The sequence below is a fragment of the Peromyscus californicus genome, unplaced genomic scaffold (genome assembly GCF_007827085.1).
Source record: "Peromyscus californicus insignis strain IS unplaced genomic scaffold, ASM782708v3 Scaffold_6__1_contigs__length_162567912, whole genome shotgun sequence".
In the NCBI taxonomy this organism is placed as follows: Eukaryota; Metazoa; Chordata; class Mammalia; order Rodentia; family Cricetidae; genus Peromyscus; species Peromyscus californicus.
The window spans coordinates 122,294,662-122,310,500 of NW_026294584.1; the positions used below are offsets into that span (position 1 = coordinate 122,294,662).

Here is a 15,839-nt window from a genome sequence, read left to right on the forward strand (position 1 = left end):
CAAACTTGGCACTTTGGAAGACCCTACAGTGTTTAAGAAACCTCGGGATAAGATCGCGGGTCTAAGGGGGACAAGGGGGCGCGGTTTCTGGAGCTGGGGTTGGGGGGGGGGCGAAGTCGGGAAAGGAGAATCTAGTTACCATCCTCTTGCTTTAAAAAATGAAACGGAGAGTTGAGACGGCAGGCCAGACGAAAATGGGCAAAAGGCAATGACTGGAGCTGAGCCCCCAGGATTTCAGGGATCCGTCAGGGGATGGTGTCCTGGGTGGGAAAGAGAAGGGAAGGCTTGGGGATGTGAACAGGGAAAGAAGCTGGGGTCTGGGAAGAGCGCAGACAGAAGACCCAGGGAGTTGGAATGGGGTCAAGAGGAGAGAAAGGAAGGTGGCAGGTTGTGGGGAGAGGAAGAGGTCTTGGCAATGGCCTCAGTGTTAAGAATAAAGAGCAAGGAGCATAATTAACAAAACATCGAAAGGACTGAAGTTAGAGCATTGGGGAAAATATACTCAAGAATTATGTGGTACAAGAAGGAGAAAGAAAACTGTACCTTTTGAAAGTAGAAGCGGTAGCCCCTTAAGGAGACTTGTCATGGATGTGGAGATTTCAAGGAAGCCTTGGTCTCTTCCAGGCATTTTGCTCCAGGATCAGTAGCTAGGAAAGTTTGCCAGCGAGTGTCCTTTGTGCTGCATGGAGAGGGGGTGTGGGCTGCTGCCGACTGGTTCGGTGCTTCCTCGGTTCCCGAAGTCACCGCTACCTGAGGGGGAAGTCCTTGGCTGGTTGGGTTTCCCCAGAAAAGCCAGGCAGCCCCGAGGCACCTCGCGCACTGGGCAGGTTGGAAAGTTCGTCCTGGGACTGTGGCCCAAAAGCAGGCATGGATGCGCAGGCTGGAAGATTCCGTAGTAGAACTTGCTCCAGAGGGACCTCGCCTGCGGTATCCACAGCAATAGCTTCAAAGCCAAGTGCAGAGAGTGAGCAAAGTGTCATAGCCTTTGAGCGACTGAACCATGTAGGCAAAGCTCCTAAATCCCACCCTGTCGTTAATACATTCATTCCCAGACCCAGATAATAAAAACAAATACGGAATTCAGATTCGCTGAGGGAACACGTACTGCTGACTTGGACTTTTTTTCTGTAGGATTTTTCTGAGACAGTATGTTATCTTGTTTTCCAGTTCGATTTACCACGACCATCTAGACGATTAATATTATTGCTATATTGCCATGACTTCGTTTTTAAAACCTGGAACTTGAGAAGTGGAAACTTATACTCTGACCTGTATAAAGCTGGAGTCGAAGTGGTGTTACTGGCTCCAGGGCCATGTGTGTCATGAAGTCTCTAATTTGCATGCAAATGTGAGCGGATCCTGGCAGATGTCTGGCCTCATCCATTCACATGAAGGAATTGGAAAAGACAAGGAGTCTTCAGTTAACAATAGACCTTAAGAACGTGGAATAAAGGCCCAGTGTGGGTTTCTCTGTTTGGGGATTCCATGGCTTGCTGACACATTTATTCAAGAGCCAAATTCTTAGTGTGGTATTATATGGAAAGCTCAAATCCACTTGCTCTTACCTGGATGTATCTGTGCATGCTGCACAGAGGGAATATTCCTATGCAGGCAGTAACTTTAATCCACTTCTGGTGGCTTGAAATGATTTCTTCACTGACTCCTCAACTTTTAGAGTTCTTTTCTTTTTCTTTGAGTAATTTTTTTTTTATTTTATTTTGGCCAACATTTGCTCCCTGCCCTGAGAGAAGTAATATAGGAAAAGGTGTTTGTCACTGACCAACTGGAAGGTCTCAGTAGAGTGGTCACTGTCCATTTAACCTCATTTGAGTTCCTTAGGTGACAAAGTTAAAAGGCTGCAGTTGATGAGAGCATCCCATTCCAGCAAAGGGAGTGGACGTGTGTGTGTGTGTGTGTGTGTGTGTGTGTGTGTGTGTGTGTGTGTGTGTGTCCCAGTACTGAACAGTGAACAGGGGAAGTAATTCAATGGACTCCCAAAGCAAGGACTTTTCTGTCTTGTATTATATTAACTGGTCAGTCATGCTATTCACCTCCTGACTTTGTAAGACTGATAGAACAAAAGCTGGGCCACATGGGCCACATGTGAGGCTTGCAGCGATAACCCCTGACAAGCCAGCCCCAGAAACTCTTCTTTTGTCAGCCCCCAACACTGTTGGAGGGGGAAAGAAACCTATTCACCCAACAGGGTTTGATGACCCTGTTTTCTATATACTTGCTAAAAGAGACATTAAAATACAACAGAAAGACAATATTGCTTTGAGGGGCTTGACTGGAGAGAGGGGTGGACAACAGATGTTAGCATGTTGTTTCACGTGTTTTCTGAAGTTGTTGTTATTATGATTATCATATTCTGGTCCAATGCCCTTTATATATAAAGCAGTCTACTCCAGTTAGGAAAAAAATGAATCAAGTCCAATCTGATTGCGAAGTGTTAATAGCCAAGTTTGCATTTTCTGTCTTAAAGCTATGCAGAAGTCAGAAAGCAACATTGGTGTACTGAGCTCTTCTGTTACTCTCAAACCTGGCTTTCTGTCTCCCTGATGGAATTGAGGGATGATTATATAATAAAAATGGCATTTCCAAACTAAACCCACCTACCCCTTTGATATAAAATTATTAGAGGGTAGTTTTGAAATCAAGGTAAGATGCCACAGCATCACATCTATGAACTGTCAACTGTTAGCCTCCCTAAGGGAGGTCTTTATTAGACAGGTTTAATACAGGAAGGACTGAGTTTGCATTCTGGCAAATAAAAGTAATAAGGTACTTAATTATTAGAAAAGATTGCTCTGTTAAATAAAATAAACTCAGACCAGATCCAACTACAGATGTTAGTTCTGACAAAGTAGGCATAGGTAGCTTCTGTTAGATTCTGGAACTGTGAGATAACAAGTAGGATAAACATGAGAAAGAAAGCTAAACCTTGACCTCTGCGTAGAGTCTTACATTGCTGGGCTCTTGACCTGAACTTCTCCGTCTATTACAAATAATCTCTTTCAGCAACATATCCAGAGAGCGTAAGTACTTAAAAATCAACTTCTAAGAAATAAATCTACTATTACAGTTAATAGTTTGATTCCCCGCACCTGGCTGACTATAAATAATCATCAATTATCTTGTTGTAGGCTTTTATGCCACCTTAAATAAGCCATAGACTATATATAAAATATGATACATTGCAGGCATAGGTGCTACTTTCACAGTGCTTTCTTATATTTATTTTTTCAGCTGCAAATAGTTATTCTGTGATTCATTTCAGCACTAATATAAGGCTGCTCAAATATTGTATTGAATTTTTTTAAGTTATTATGCTGAACATCTATTTTGAGTTAAGCCAATCTGAAGATAAAGCAGCTTCCATTTTAAAACCATATTTTGGTTTCTGAGAACAATGGAAATATCTTTAACTCATGAATAGAGCTTTGATTAATATTTTATTCAGAATGAAATTAAAATTAAGATGATGAAGTCAGAAAAACATGTAGTCTTTCTTGTTTGGGATCAAAGAACAGAATACAAACCAAGGCTAAACCCAGTAAAATGCAGTATTTTAGAGACCACAAGAGAGCCATTGGATCTTAGAGTTTTAAATGGAGTTCACTTTAAAACTCATTTTCTCTCTCTTTTAACATATCAACATTCTGGGTATATTTCAGAGTTTAGTTTCTATGTCTCAAAGAACAGATATAATAAATGGTTTATTGACCTTGTATTATTTTACCAGTTATTTAGTTGATAAGTATACTATTACCAGCTATACCCAAGTGGTCTGGTATGTCTTCCTTAACCTGCTAACTTTGAGATTCCTCAGTTGTAACATAGCATGGCTGGGCCAATAGGGCTGGAAGGACTAACTATCATAATTGATTGGATTGTCAAAAAGGATTGAAAAAGCTTTGCCTCCAGGACCACAACTACCATAAACATTTAACTTGGATGGAATCATCATATCTACTGACCTGAAAAATTGCCCCTAAGAAGCAGAGAAAATAGATGTAGGTTTGCAATACACATCAAAGGTGCTGTTCATCCTAATTTCAGAGCACCTGCTAAAAAGACCAGTGCATTAGGTTAAGACACTTAGTTTTGAAAGCTGTGGAGAAGAGCCTGCTTTTATAGTGGCTTCTTACCTTCCATTTACACTCTTTATAGCTCAGATGTTGTGATGTTATTTGAAAGCTTTGATTACTGTAAATGAGTTGTAATCTTCTGACCCAGGCTGTCTTAGCTCGCATCTATTATACTATGGGCAGACATGGACTCCACAGCTGTCACCTCATTTGTATATGAAACAGACACATTGGTGGCATTTTTGGGGGGTTACCATAGTTACATTAACAATGTACATGTGACATGATGTGTTTCCACGTGAAAGGTTTTTGTGGTAGGTATTTTGTAGACCTGGGACTAAAGTACAACTATTTAAAGTTCAAGGAACACATAAATTAGCCTGCCATTGTTCTCTGGAGACACAGGAGGGTAGCCTCTCCATAGCCATGTCCAGGAAAGGGCAATCAAGAACCTTTCCCTAATAGAGATTTCCAAGAGCGGCATTGCTGAACCTCTGCAAGGAGATACTGTGGAATATTCATTTCAAAATATTTGGTTTTCCTATTTAGTGCTGCCTTTTGTGAGCTAGCATATTAACATAGTCATTGTCAATTCAAAAGGGGAAACCTGGACAGCCCTAGTATCATTGCCTATCTCAGTAAAATCTGGGAAAGAACCACAAATCCATGTGTCTTTACTGACAATAAGCACAACCTGAGGGTCTCCATTTTTGCAAAGAAAGAAAGGTGGCTTAATTGGTTTCATGTCTGTAGTTTTCCCCTCTAGGAATAAAGAATACCATTAACCCGCATTGTTATTTCACAATAGTAGTGAGTCTTCATTTGTATCTATGATAATCAGCATAATCAAGTACAGTTCACAATAAGGAAAGGACAGAGCAGCACCCAGCTCTAATAATAATGCCTGAATGTGTGACCTTCTGGGTGTCCTGCAACCATCCTGATGCTTTATATCCCTGTCAGAGTGCTGCTGTAAGGATCCAGGAAAGCTGCTACATGCTTCTAGGATTATTCCTGCAAAGAACTAGATTTCTGCTCCGATGCAGTGGTTTTTCTGGATAGCTAACGGCTAAGGGAACAACTTCAACTTTCCTAAAAGGGGATTTTTCTAGTCTCTAATCCTACAGCTAAGATGGTTTATGTTATTGTTTTCCTTTTAAAAAGAATTCCTGGGGCTGAAAAGATGTTCCAGAGGTTAAGATCACTGGTTGCCCATTCAGAAAACCAGGCTTAAGTCCTCAGAACCCACACAATGGCTTACAACCACCTGTAACTCCAGTTCCGGGGATCTGATACTGTCTTTTGATCTCCATGGGCATCAGGCACACAGACAGTGCACATATATACATGCAGGTAAAACACTCATAAACATAAAATAAAGCAAACACATAAAACAACCCCCCAGTATTGACAGCTTCACACTCCCTGGCCTGGTAGGCTCTTCTAGGGGAGAGAATTTGTAGAGAGAAACAGGAAGTTGGTTATGGTCTCTAAACATCAGTTCACCTGATAAGTACATTCTGAACATTAGCTACATGCAAGATGTCACATAAGGCCCTGAACTCAAATCAAGTTAGCTTGATTTTTCTGCAGTTCATATTCCAAATCCAGTGCAAGCATTCTCTGTCCATCAGTCCTTGTATTCTTCTACATTCTTCAGTGCCCAGAATGAAAAAACTACTTTAAGCAGAAGATTTCCAGTTGGAGCAACACCCCCCCCCAAAAAAAAAAACACACACATAGGGTATTCAGAAAATTGATAAAAATCTATTTTAAAGACAATTGAAAACATATAGTGTGTAGAAGGCAAGAGTAGTAGTAACGACCCAAAATACTTAATATGGTCTTCTTCAACCAAGAATTACCTGATTCTATATCATTAGGACCAGGAACAATTTTCAAGACTCAGCTTTGCATCTAAGATATAGATCTCAGAGACCAAACTCCACCCAGAAATTTTAAGAACTGCTTCAACTTGTGGATGATACCTGAAGAAATGGTCAGAGCCTTGGCAGCAGGCACCTTTATCTGCTGGGCCATCTTACTGGTCCCAGTAATGCAGCTTCCTGGATTTGATTGTTTCTTTTTTTGGGCAGAGGTAGTTCAGCTTTCTTACCAGAAAATGACAACCAAGCTATGTGTGCATGCACACAGTGTGTGTACATACATGTACATATGAACACACATGAGGTGATAGATTCCATACTAAAAAACTTAAGCCTGTTTATTTCTTGTTAATAAGACTGGCATGTCAAAGTGAGTTTTGAAGAGAACTTTCTCTCAAGGGTATAAAGGTGTATTGACCCTTTGCTTCTCTTGGATAGTGTAATATTTTCTTGGGAGAAGAGAGAGAAGCTGTGTGGCCACTCAAAGCTTCATGCACTCTCAGTGATTCATATGATCCTAAGTAAGAGTTACATAGGATTTCTGCCACATCCTGAGCATTCCAAGGCAGTAAGGGAATCTACATTAATTCATCAGACATGAGTTATGGAATCTGCATTCTCATTAACTCACCCGACTATCACAGAACAGCCAAGGACAATGAAATAGCCATTGCTGGATTTCTGTGGCTTGTTATTGCTGATTAGGCTTCTGGGCACTGAGAATGACATGTGAGACTCAATCCCCCAGAGAAGCAGTTAACTTTGCTTTGCTCTGTGGGGACAGAGCTAACCTCTACATGTACTCACAAACTCATCATTTCTCACCCAGGAGGCTAGCTAAGACTGCAGAGATATTTGCAGGAAAGCACAAAATTTATGCACAGATCTTGGATGTGGAGTATTTTTCTTTTCATGTATGAAGGATAGCACTGTCAAAATGGACCCCTAGTGAAGAAGTTTCCAAATGGCTTCACTATCGCAACTGAGCAATGGAATGAAAGATTGGGTCTATGCAAATGAGATGCTTAGTAATTGGAAGGAAAATATTACATAGGGCTTCTAAATTATATCCCCAGAGTCAATCATTTTCCCTGACACACCAGAGTAGTAGGAGAATAATAATAATCTCCAATATTAGTCCTTAGCTTCTGCAGTATACCAGGAGAAACCATGAACACTTTATATACATTAATTTATGTACTTGTCACATAGATTGTTTTACAACTGTCACAGAGATTCCCACTTTACAGATCTTTTGGAAACCAAGGCAGAAAGTGCTAAGTAACCTGCCTGAAGCCATACAGCTAGTGGTCTTAATACGTATTTGTTGGACAAGTGGATGAATGAATGAATGAGTGAGTGAGTGACTTGGGTTTTTGAAGAGAATTCTTTTATTCCAGATGTAACATTTCTGCTTTCTAGCCAAGGCATCTGAAGACCCTCCTCTATGACTCACAGAGCTGGTGAGAGGCAGAGTCAAGATGTGAACTTAGGTCCATCTCACTCTCAATCTGCACTGCTGAAGCACTTACCTGTGTCTCTCCCTCTTTAATTGAGGCTCTAGAACAAAAGAACTGGATTAGATGAATTCCAGTAGCCTACCCATATCCTACAAAATTCTGTAATTCCACGTGAAGTAATACTTAAATAAAATAAAACATTTTATTGCTTTTAAATTTCAAATCTAATTTCATATTTTACTTACCTAATAACTATTAAACTGTCCTTTAAAATTACACTGGGATTTCTAACCACATATTTTTAAAGTTTATTTAAAATAACTTTGTATGGATGAAAATGTATTTTTTGAAGATTATGTTCTTCTGATCATTATCATCATGCTGTATATTGTTATTTTATAATTGACTCAATTTTGGTTTCTAAAGATTGTCAACTTAAGAGTTAGCGAGATGGTTAAGTACATTAAGTGCTTTCTGTTTGGACATGAGAACCTGAATTTGGATCCTAAGCACCCATATAATAAGGCAGGCGTGATGTTGGCATGTACCTGGAATCCCAGAGCTGGCAAGGTGAGACAGGGGCTTGTTGGCCAACCACTGTAGCTCAATCAATGAGCGTCAGGTTCAGTGAAAGACAAGAAAGAAAGAAAGAAAGAAAGAAAGAAAGAAAGAAAGAAAGAAAGAAAGAAAGGAAGGAGGGAGGGAGGGAGGGAGGGAGGGAGGGAGGGAGGGAGGGAGGGAGGGAGGGAGGAAGGAAGGAAGGAAGGAAGGAAGGAAGGAAGGAAGGAAGGAAGGAAGAAGAGAAGGGAAAGAAAGAGGAAAGCAATAGAGTAAGGTATCCAATTCTGACTTTTGGCCTCCAAATGCACATGAACACATGTGTGTGAATCCTCCCACACATGCACACATACAAATGACTAAGTATACATGTACACCACCACCCACACAAGTGATAAGCACCATTCTGTTATACACAGAAAAGGCAAATGTAAAGTGTTTAACTTTGAAATGAATTACTGTCTTTAACATTTGCAAAGGTAAGTTGCTGAATCTTGGGGGAAAGTGTTAAATGATTTTTTTCCCAGAGCTTCAAGCTGCAAGCAGTGTTTAAAACAACTACTTGAGCTGTTTTCTAAAGAACGTTCTCCTTTAATGTATCCTTCTGTCATGGAAGTGATTCATCAGAACAGCATGTCAGTCGGTGCCGGACTGTTTCAGGGTATACAGTCCAAGGTCGGGGATGGGGGTGATGATGAGGCAGTTCTTAGAATTGGGAAACATTAGTTTAAAACTATCTCTGAGGTTTGGAAGTATCTCCATGATCCTTAGTATCCCCATCTGCAAAATGGGGATTGTGATGGTAAAACCTACCTTATACGAACATGAATACAAAGCCCTTTGAATAGGGCACCACAAATGGCCCTTAGTATGTGGTAGCAGTGCATAGAAGAGGGATTATGCCAGCAACTGACCTTTCCAGCTGCTGTATGTCTGCATTCTTACAAGAATTTAAGGGACAATAAGATTCAGACTAGATGTTCCACCAGTTCACACAGTTGTCACTTTTGGTGGGAGAACTCAAGAGAACTTTATATATATAAGGACTGGCAAATAGATGAATGCATCTGAGCCTCTGCTGTTATTATTTCCAGATCATATCTTGTCCTTATCCATTTCCCGTCACTGTAACAAAATACCTGGGGCAGTGTATTTTTTAAAGCCGATTTGACTCACCACACTAGTGAGTAGAAAGTCCCCATAGCATGTTGTAGTTATTAACCATACTGTGGTCCCCTCACTGTGTTGCAACATGCAGGCAGAACCTCCATGGAAACTGTTGTAAGTAAATGAGGACATAAGAAAAGTGAGCCAGGAAAGGTGAGCTTGCTTCCTAACAACCATTCCCGTAGGAGGCTGGTTAGCTCCACTGCCTCTGCCTTGCTACAGCTAGCAGATTTTCATTTGCACATGAAAGGGTGAATCTAGAATATCATCTTTGAACTTCCTGTGAGATGGAAACTAGGATCATTTACAAAGAACCTTATGCACATTGTCTTGTTTATCTCATAAAAGTGCTCTGTTTGCACGGGACACCTTGCACAGCCTTGGTGCAGGGGAAGGGGCTTAGACCTGCCTCAACTGAATGTGTCAGGCTCTGCCGACTCCCCATTGGAGGCCTTACCTTTTCAGAGGAGGGAATGGGGGGGGGGGGGGGGGGTCAAAGGGAAGGCTGGGGGCCGGCAGGAGGAGGAAAGAAAGGGGGATCTGTGATTGGTATGTAAAATGAATAAAAAATTTCTTAATTAAAAAAAAGTGCTGTTTGACAGTAGATGAGTTTACTAGTCACCAGTAAAATTCATACTCTTAGCTCTGTTCTTACTCCCAGATGGTCACCTAGCTACCTTTGGAAACTAATGAATATGATTTTCTAAGTGTGTTGAGAGGAGTGTGTAGCAACCCTGAGAGTTAAGTATTGTGGGTGTGTGTGGAAAAAGCCCTGAGACAAGGAGCTTGCCCAGTTTGTGTCAGTTAGTAAATATGGGAGAACAAGAACCCTTAGCCGTGTTTTCCTCATGCTGCCCTTCCTTTTCTCAAGTCTCCTTCTCGTCCTCACCTCAAGTATAGAACATGCTGTCTTAATTTAAGATTATTTATTTATATCACTGTAATGCCATCGCAACCACACAGCTCAATAAGGGAAAAGCCTACAACTTAGTCTCTGGTCCCTGGCACCCATAAAAGCACTTGGCATAGGGAAAATGCACTCAGCAAATATTCAGTGAGTAGGAGAAGAGATTTCCATATCATGTCTATTTCATTTTGCCAATACTGCATCTTTGAAACAATGTTTAGCTGTTTCCTCTGTACTTGGGTAGAAGATGAGTCCTTCGTATGCATGCATTATACTCAGATGTTAGTGTCTCTCTCGGAGGGGTTGTTATAGAACATAGAACTCAATGTGAGGAAGCTTTCATGATATTATTACTGAATAATGTTATTAATCCAAGTGTTCAGTACATGCACACAGGATATAAAGTTCTCTTAGAAGGGAGATGTGAGGGGTATATAAAATTACCCGGCATTATGCCCATCCCAAATGAACTTTCAGTGGAGAGATATAGTGAGTGGAAGCAAGGCAAAATAATGAAGCGTAGATACTCTCGAACAAATCAGAGAAAGCAGAAGATGAGGCCAGATGCATTTAGGTTTGACTCTCCACTGTAAGACATACTGGCTGTGCAGTCTTGGTTGGTTATAAAAGACTGCTTTTTTCTCCCCACCCTCTCTCATCTGCAGATAGGAGTATATATGGGAAAGAACTTGGCACAGTTCTCAGAGCACGACAGTCTGCCGTTCAGTCATCTGGCGAACAGTGACAGTACCGTTTGTGAGCAGATTCTTTTTCTCCCATAAACTGGGAATACAGTGGTGAGCAAAGGGTTGCTGCTGTGGGCCTTCCTGCGTGGAGCTTGTTGGCTGCTGGGAGGGAAAAGCAATAATCCAGTCATCACCCAAATAAATATGAAATCATGGCTGTATTCCTAAGTCTCGTGATCATGCGGCCCAAAGAATATGGCCTGGAGATACCTAAGAGAAGACCTCTTCAAAGAGGCGACATCTCAACAAAAATCTGGAAGACAAGCAAGAGTTAGGCAGGCAAAGGGTGTGGAGCAGGGTGAGATTTGCAAGTGAAAGCCCAGAGGTGCGAGGAGCTTGGTGGGCTGGAGGGACAGGAGAAATCCTAGTGTGACCTAAGAACAGAGAAGGCAGAGCCAGTGTGAGGAGATGAATAAGAAGGGTTTGAGGTACTTAACAAGAAGATAGGGCTCAGGAGGTGGCAGCACAAGCCTGAGGACCTGAGTTCAGATCCCTAGAACCCATGTAAAAGCCAGGCATGGGACAGCTGTGCACACCTGTAACCCTTGCACTAGGAAACAGAGATAGGTGTATCCTGTGGCTTTCCCCGCTAGCTGAATTGATGAACTCCAGGTTCAGTTGGAGATCCTGTCTCAAAAGCAAAAAGGTAGACAGAGGAGATACTTAACATCAGCCTCTGGTCTCCAGTGTGCATGCATGAGTATGCACATCTGTGAAGAGGTATACACATATGCATGTGCCATAAACAAAATAAAAAAAAGAAAGAAAGAAATGAATTGTGTGTAGACAGAGCAGAAAGCTTCAATTGTTCACTAAGAGGATAGCATGGAGTCCTGGCTGGCTGTGTGGCATGTGTCTGACGTGTTTGATATGGCATATGCCCAGATCCAAGAATAAAGATCACACCCAGAGGAAAAAAATCTCTCCTGTATTATGTGTCTCAAATAAGTTACCTGAATCTTGATTATTGGAAAACCAAATGAAAGAAAGAATAGAAAGAAAAATGAGAGTCAAAATATCGGTGTCTTATAAGTTAGCTTTCTTCTTTTGACTTATTTTCATTGCCTCCTTGCCCCTTCTAATGCATTTTCCTTTTATTATAGCTGAGTGTCACAAGAGTTAACTGACAAGCCATCACCTATGTTGCCCATGGAGCACAATTTCTTAACACTAATTTGGAGGTATCTCAAAATACTCTATTCACGTGGCTCATGGATGAGATATCATTGTTGTCCATGACCTCCACTTATGTAAATCACACTTGGCTTCATCTTTCATTACTAGGAGAATGGAGCCTGATGGTGAGTCTGCACGGTCCTCTGTGAGATTACATGCTGAGTACCTTCCCCAGAGCACTAATGACTGAAAAGTGGTCCTTGGTGATTTCTCCTCAGTGGCAAGATCTGCTCTCCTGTCTGATCTCTGTCTCTGAGGTTTATAGTGCAACTGTGGTTCACTATTGTATCTACTTATAACTACAATCAGAAAACGTCACCAGGTAGAGTTATCGTAGGAGGTGTGTGTGTGTGTGTGTGTGTGTGTGTGTGTGTGTGTACATGTTCATGAATATATAGAAACAAGAATTAGGAGGAAGCTGTCTATGCGCTTGGGTGTGCATGTGTGGATACATGCTGAGGCCACAGGACAACCTCAGCTGTCCTCTCTTAAGCTTGCCCACTTCAGTGTTTTAGATAGAACCTGCAACTCACCAGATTAGGAAGGTTGGTTGACCAGGGAGTCCTAGGGATCCACCTATCCCTGCCTCCCCAGTGCTGGGATTACAAATAACCACCAACCATGCCTGGCTTTTCAAAAACAAAACTCCTTAATCTTGGTGAATCAAACTCTAGACCTTGTGCTTACAAGTCAAGCACTTTGCTGCCTGGGTTATCACCCCATCCTCCTCCTCCTCCTCCTCAGTTATTTTTAAGCAATGTTCAGTTATCTTTCATACTGTGGGAGCCTTTTGCCACTCATCTGCTTTTCTCTCTTTGCCCCTTGGATCATAAGAAGGGTCCCACTAGATCTTAATGACATAATCTTCCATATTTCATTCTCAACATAATGTCACTCCAAAATGCTGGTTGTCTACACTCAAATGTCTGCTGGTGAGAGGAAATAGCAGTGTCTAGCATCAGGAATTAACTACATCTATGTGACAAAGTTTACTTGCTGCATAAGAATGAAGCCTCTGTGAGCTGGCCCAGCAGGGAGGGGCATGGAACAGAAGAAACCAGACTTCCATTCCCCACATTCTGTTGCCGGAGGGGAAACCCATTTCACTTCCGGAGTGCTCTTGCCTAGCTCTCTGCTAGCCTGGGAACCATGTCATCACAGGTGAAGTCCATGTTTCCTAACTCCTTCCTTTTTCACATCTAGTTAGCTGTAGTGCCTAAGAGATGCCTCTGGAGTTGTCATCCACAATTTCCCTTAAATGTGGTCCTTTTTTGACTCTCACCACCACCCTCATGCCAGGACTCCTTACATTTTCATTTAGCTTGTTACAGAGGCTTGTTAACCACTTCCCAAGGATTTTCATTTATCCCTCCTCCTTCCCTTCTACCTTGCACATGGCTGGTAGATTGATCCTTATTAGAGAAATAATTCCACGGTCTCCCCCATCAGAAATAAGTGAAAATGCCTTAGCAAAATCATCAAAGTGCTGTACACACTTCCCTGTCTGGATTTCCATTCCTCTCACGGCACAACCTAAATCCCATTCAAAAGAAGTAGTTCCTGGTCCACACACTTGCTCCAGGTGTCTGCTTTGGACTTTAACCAGTAGTGTTATTCAGTGGTGAGCAGCTGTCTCTTTTTAAAAGCCCCAATTTGTAGGCTATTAGGCCACTGATACGTCTGTGGACTAGATTTGGAAAGAAGCATTCACGATTAGCTCCAAATACCACTACTTTGCAAACATCTCCCCTTCTATGAGGAACACTGCTGCGCCCTCCTCTCCTCTGAATGCCCCAGAAGTATTGCTCAGTAAGTTATTTTCATTCCTTTCTATTATGCCTGTGCATTTGGAATGTATGGAACACCCAATTACTAGCTTGTGTTGCTGGTAATATTTATCAGCCCCAAATACTATGCTAACATGGGTGCTCTCTTTAGGTTTTTGAGACTTAAAAGACACAAAGCTGTATGTTTGCATTTTAGGGCCATCATGTTGGAACCTAACGCTGGTCACTTTCTTGGAGAAATGTTTTTCTGATTTTGTTTTAAAACCCTGTTGGTTGTTGTTATCTAAATTTAAATACAATTTTATGTAATATTAAATATTTCCTCAGTCAGGCATGGTAATGCAGGCTTGTAATCCAGGCACTTAGGAAGCTAAGGCAAGAAGATTACAGGTTCAAGGCCAGCCTGGGTTACAGAATGAGTTCAAGACAAGCTTAGGCAAATTATGTCTGAAAACATTAAAAAAAAAAAACTTAGAATACAGGTCAGTGGCAAAGCACTTATATATCATGTACAAGGTCTCATGCTCAATCCCCAGTACCAGAGAGCATATACATATATGTATACATATACACATATACATGTGTATATTCCTTCATTGTTATAACCATTTGAATTATTAGAATATCCCATAGTTTAATTTGTCCTTAAATCTCAAATCCCACAGAAAACTTGTAAGGTGCATAGTTATCCTATATTGTATCAGATAGATGATAATGCAGATTGTTTTGTTTGTTTTAAAGAAAATGTCTCACGTTTTTATTACTTAACTCATTTACTGGTGCAGAGTATAAACACAAAGAGAATGAATTTTTATAATTAAAACATGTCCAACTGTCCCGATTACAATGTGTTACTGTTTAAAAGAAAGGGAGCAAGGGAGGAAAAAGAGGGAGGGAGAAATGAAGGGAGAGAGGGAGGGAGGGAGGTCAGACATAGCATGAATGTGTGTGGTTTCATGCACAGTTTCTTGCAGGCTCTTCAAGATTCCTCTCCAATGTCTCTTCTTGGAGTTGTACCTGGTTTTATTACTGATTTCTGGTTTTACCCAAACCCACTGAGGAACAGTGATTTTACTGTGTTTCTTTTTCAGCAATAGCAAGATCCTCAGACTCTTATGAGATGACATGGTTGGTTCAGAAGAAGAGGGTCAAGTGCATGTTGAGAATAACAGAATAAGGGGGATAGGATAGTCTGTATTAGTCAGAATGGTGTCTTATTAAGAAAGTACCCTTTTATTTAAGAGATAAGTTTAGTTTTGCATCATTATGAAAATGACTTTTATTTTTATAGTTCAAAATTTTAACTGTAATTTCTATTAGAAAACTAGGGGCTAAGCATGTAATAAAGATGATCTTCTAATAACATTGGGTTACTTTATAGTTTAATGGTTATAAATTATACTGTGGATATTCAAGGATGATTATTCTTTTTACTTGCAACTTAATAAAACTCACGAATTGAGGAGAATGCATGGAAAGCATGATTTATAATGCCTGTGGGCATGTTAATGCTTTCAGCTGTTCCCTTGCACCCTCTGATTAGACAAGACCTAAGCTGCATAATGAAGGAGCAGCCACTAAAGTGCTCTGGTGGGTTTATGGTGCCCGGGTCATCCATGCGATTAGCATTTTTGAGTACTGGACCATTAGTTTCAAATGCATATAAAGATAGGGGACACATCTGTATCAAGGAGATGCTATAATAAGAAATTATTTCAAATTCATGAAAGCAGTTTTCATCTAATTGTAATTGCCAAAAACAATTTAAAAACCTGATTAACAGAAATTCTAATTAACTAAATAACCCTTCCACACACATATACACCTAAGTCTACTTTTAGGAGAAAAAGGGAAATTTGTAAGAAAATAAGTTAATTACAAGGGTTCTAGATTAAAAAAATATTCAATATCAATTCATCATCAGTGTTTTGAAGAAAATTATGTTAAAAATAAACTTATAAAAGGGAAACAATAAAAACTCAAGGTTTGAAACTACAAGCTTTTTAGGAAACCTTGAGCTAACCAGAAATTGAAATTTGTAAATTTCCCAAGCCTATCATT

General features: G+C 40.7%; 1 protein-coding gene and 1 long non-coding RNA gene across 4 annotated transcripts in view; one reads left to right on the forward strand and one right to left on the reverse strand.

The window, feature by feature from the left end:
* Positions 1-8,071, reverse strand: part of LOC128099014 (uncharacterized) — a 61,816-nt gene extending 53,745 nt beyond the window's left edge. For both annotated transcript variants that reach the window (XR_008214410.1, XR_008214409.1), the window contains exon 1: positions 544-8,071. This is a non-coding gene — a long non-coding RNA (uncharacterized LOC128099014). The remainder of the gene's footprint in view (positions 1-543) is intronic.
* Lrrn1 (leucine rich repeat neuronal 1) overlaps positions 1-15,839 on the forward strand; it is a 38,181-nt gene that overhangs the window by 576 nt on the left and 21,766 nt on the right. The window contains exon 2 of one of the 2 annotated variants that reach the window (XM_052720659.1): positions 10,735-10,866. The exons of the other annotated variant lie outside the window; for it this stretch is intronic. The gene's annotated coding sequence lies outside the window, so the exon portion shown is untranslated. The remainder of the gene's footprint in view (positions 1-10,734; positions 10,867-15,839) is intronic. 2 annotated transcript variants of the gene reach the window in all.